Consider the following 4,432-nt stretch of genomic DNA (forward strand, 5'->3'; position numbering starts at 1 on the left):
ATAGATACTAGCAAAGAACTGTTATTCCTTTTCCCATACCTTTGCCTGAAAGCCCTTGATTTCAAAATTAAAATAATTCGGAGGGAAGGGAGGTCACATTCTCTGTCCTAAGGGAGGGTTCCACCACTCTTAGCAGGCACCTGTCTTTCAAACCAAGACACAGGGTACACTTGGGTTAAGAAGAGACAATGTGGCATTGCTGAAACTTGACTGGAACATCACTCCTCCTCCCTACCTTCCTGACTCACTGCAAATCCTTGGCCATTGCTGAAGGCTACCCAGATGGTGCCTTCAAATGCAAAAGGTAAAGGCTTCATCACAGAGTCCTGTAATACCTGCGGAAGGCTCATGAGGGCGGCAAACCAGGTCCATTAGCAGGTTGGCAACAGATTTCGGGCCCGGTAGGTGTAATACAAGTGGACTGCTTAAAACACACAAATGACAACAGACGCTTAGAGCTGCACCAGAATTTGGCACCCAAGCAATAACAACTGGTTCTGTCCACTGGTCACTGCTCACCTTGCTCACTTGTCCTTGACTGCTGATATCAGGCTTTACTTCCTAAAAATAAAGACAAAGAACAACCCTGTAACATAGCCATTGTTTACGCCTCTCCTGAAAAGCTGCATGATGACCAACTTTCCTGGGGGAGAAGGAGCAAAACAAAATGGAAGGGTGCATACTGACATAGGGTCCAAAAGTGTCATGTTGCTGTGGTAGTTTCCATCTGAAACTGCTTGACTGCAACCTCTTTCCATAAGGGTCTCTGTCATATTGGACTAGTGGTTTGAATGCTGCACACCACCTGTAAAATGCAAAAAACAAAAGATGCTTATAGTATCATCACTAATACAACTCTGGTAACATCTATTTCTGTCCTGTAATTAATACACATCTTGGTTGCCAGTAGTCATCTGGCTCATGGTCCCCCCTCCGGTGCCGATACCCCGCCCTGTCAAGTGCTTTGCATCTTCAAAATGAAACAAAAAGCTAAAGAAAGTAAATGTAGAGCCGAAAGTCACAGTCACTTGGATGTCAGGTGCAGATCCTGCCTCGTCACTGTACTACTCTGGCCTCTTCTGTTTGTATCAGGTTTAAATCCTATCACTCTGCCTCTGCAAAAAAATTATTTGTCAAAGTCACCCAGAGACACAGGGAAAGTTTAAACCTTTCTGAAGTTCTCATTTCTTGAAGCAAACTGCCTAAGATCAGACAACAGCATGCATCAAGACAAATGACTAGAAAACTGCAAGAATCTGCTGTAGCACTCCCACTGTCTCTGCTGAAACCCACATGGACCAGGCACAGTTGCTCCATCTGAGGTGTGGCTTGGGTGGCTAAAAAAAGCAAAAGGTTACCTGTAAAGTCTTCTTTTTACTTCACCTACCCCCAGTCTATTCCACAGGGCAGAGTAGTTCCAGGCTAAACACAAACTCAAACAACACATTATGCTACAAACAGTATGATGCAAGGATGATAAAAAAGCTCTTGGAGAGAAGAATGATGGCAAAGAGCAAGGGGATGCCAAAAGAGACAACTGATGGTATGGCAACAGTGGATGGAGGAGGCTCTAAAGAGCAGAAGCAAAGACTGTAACAGGGTGACCTGTTATAAGGACCGTCAGTCATGATGATCAAGATGGCTGTGAGACAACACTATGTTCAGAGTGCTTCCCGTATCCTTACAATCTTACAAGCCTCAGGACATTACTGTTACAAATGGAGACAGGAGCTTAGATAAGTTTCTGTCTTTTGCCTAGGCCTTTGGCAGCTCGCAGTTAGCTTATTGGAGTGGTCAGCACCCCAAGATCCAGTCTTGTTCACAAGTTCTTTAATAATGGTTGATTAGGTCTAATATGATATAAATTATCATTTATTAGACAAAAAATAACAGACGTAAGACTTGGGACAAAACTACAATCTACACAGAAATAAATTAAACTACTATTAGAGAAAATGCAGGGTGCGAAAAGGTACCTATTATTGCAGCTAGCAAAGAAATATTACAACTTAAGAACCAATGTATCTTACCAACTCCAATTTGATTGAAGCACACATCAGAATCTTTTCTCTGAATTCTCGAGAAAGTAACCAGAAGAGCTCGCATCCAAACTCCAGCGAGAAGCCCCTGCATGCTTCAGGGTATGTGTAGAAAACTTCTACCTGTGTGACAATTCATGTGTCTTTTATAGTGTAAAAGCAGTGCTTTTTGGTCACCCTTAATGCTTCCTTTCATGTCTTTCCACATCTGTTTTCCCATACCAAGGTGCTGACTCTTGGTTGTAGTTCAGACTTTAGGGCGCCAGGAGATGCCCCCATACTGGGCCTTTTGACCCCTTGCTGGGCCTTTCCATACGCCAGTCATCTTGTGAGGAAAAGAGAAGGGGGGGACTTCCTACCACAATTGCAAATCACAGCTGAAAAAGCTGAATAGCAATACAGACAGGAACAAGGCCTCAAAAGATATCTGACTCAATGCTTCCAAGATGCAATTCCAAGACACAGTCAAGCCCACTGGTAAAAGAACAAACTATCGGCATCATGCCGAGAAGTGCAAATGTTCGAGAACCTAGAGATGACAGCTGACATTTTTGATAAGGCCCTCAAGGGTAAAAGGCAGAGATACCTGATCCAAGGGATCCTAAAGGCACACTAGGCAACACAACACAATAGACAACACAACACAGACTGGAACTGCTCTGCACTGCACTCCCTGTGGTTGCAACCAAAAGTAGAGCCGCTCCCTTTAGCTGTCCTAAGAGGTCCCTTAGAGGACATCTGCGACGTTAAAAACACGATCTACACAATGCTATGGCAAAGAAATTTTATTGCAAAAATCTAGGGCTCTTAAACTGTTAGTTTGAATTTACATACTTGTGAGGCACAACAAATGTGCTTCACCAACCACCATAGACCACAATAGGAACAGGCATCAGGTGTAACCACCCATGAGCCCCATGGTGTGAGCACTTATTGGTTTTATAATTGTTTTACAATTATGTAACTTGTTTTTCACTTTTAGTTGAGCTGAGTCATTCCCAGAATGCTTTTCTAGTTAGCCAAAGTAACAGAAGTGAGCAAGGATTTTACAAGGGCAACAAGGCCCTCTCACTTTGCAAGGCCTTTCTGCTCAGCAACAGACATCCCTTTCCCCTACGCTAATTTTTAAATCTCTCCCAGGAATTTCAAACCCACTATCCCACTGTCATCCCATCTCCAGGTCATGGCCCCCAACTTATCTTTTGGATGACCGTCGACGTGAATCCACGCTGGATGTGAAATGAGTCTGCCTCGGCCATCTCAGAAGGCCCTGTGATAACTGAGTAGCCTCTTAATCAGCTCTGATAAAGAAAACCAAAATCAATACATGAGTTTAGTGGCATGTGGACCAAATCCCAACAATTCAGCTACTCACCATCTCCTAAGTGCGCCTAGGTCCTTGAGTCTCTGGCTTCATCCCAAGTCAAAGGGTGGCTGTCATTACAATGGACACCTGGGTTAGCACGACACAAAGTTATGTGGTGTTTCTGTGACTGTGGTGAATGCATTTGTGTACCTTAAGATACCTGAGTCCATCTCCTTTGGCAAAGGCTGGTTTTAGTACACCCCTGTCTGGGCCCGCCTCTCATTTCCAGCATTCCTGAGAAAAGGGAGGAGGCAAATATCACAAGGTATGAAAGCTCTCAGAGCAGCTCTAACTTAAATTCAAGGTAAGTAAAGGGCTCAATGGAGAAGAAAAGTCTTCAGGGAAATGACAACACCTTCTTTTTTATTACAACTGCACTGAGTGAAAGGGCAGAAATAAAACTATGTTTGGGGAGCATAGATACGATTTAGGGGGATAAAGGTTGGATAATGATTTACTAGAAGTTGATTGTTAAAAACAATGTATCACTTGCTTAACAGTTTTTGCTCTTGCCAAGCAGAAAGGGAGCATACAGGAGGAATGCAAGATCGATCCACAGAAGTTAAACCACCGTGACCAAATATCCTGCTTTTGGACCCTAGAGTCGGCCTGAGTCAGCTGTGAGGTTTGGACTTGGACCAGGAACTCAGGGAGTATGCGCAAAGGAGACAGGGTGAAGACTTAATCCCAAGGAATAATCCGTTTACTGCCTACCAGAGACCCTCGAGACCCCTGTCCACAAAAATGAGGTGGCACCGTGCAGGTGCAAGCATATTTAAATGAACTTTGAACTCATTATAATATGAAGCAGGGGTAGGTAATGAATATGTATAAGGGTATTGTGTAACTTCGTGCATATGTGAGCTGTAACCTAATATAAGCCAAGTGAAGTGCTGCTGGGGTGTGCGTTCTACCTCCCATGCACCCCAGCTGGATTAAAGCATACCTACTTTGCAATTTTTTGAGTTGTAGAGTCTATCTGCGCATCAGATGGATAAGTTGGATAATTTATTGTTAACTTGCATAA

General features: G+C 43.6%; 1 long non-coding RNA gene across 2 annotated transcripts; it reads right to left on the minus strand.

Annotated features, from left to right (window-relative positions):
* Positions 1–334: 334 nt before the first annotated feature.
* On the minus strand, positions 335–3,599 carry LOC146426375 (uncharacterized). Of its 2 annotated transcripts, none has more exons than XR_014856718.1 (5): positions 3,415–3,599; positions 2,031–3,340; positions 684–805; positions 520–552; positions 335–421 (listed from the first exon to the last, which is right to left on the minus strand). It is a non-coding gene; the product is annotated as an uncharacterized LOC146426375 (long non-coding RNA). The 2 variants fall into 2 exon arrangements; XR_014856717.1 differs by having other exon boundaries at positions 335–424.
* Positions 3,600–4,432: the final 833 nt, after the last annotated feature.

Source organism: Lichenostomus cassidix, chromosome 27 (assembly GCF_008360975.1).
Source record: "Lichenostomus cassidix isolate B80296 chromosome 27, HeHo_3.0, whole genome shotgun sequence".
In the NCBI taxonomy this organism is placed as follows: domain Eukaryota; kingdom Metazoa; phylum Chordata; class Aves; order Passeriformes; family Meliphagidae; genus Lichenostomus; species Lichenostomus cassidix.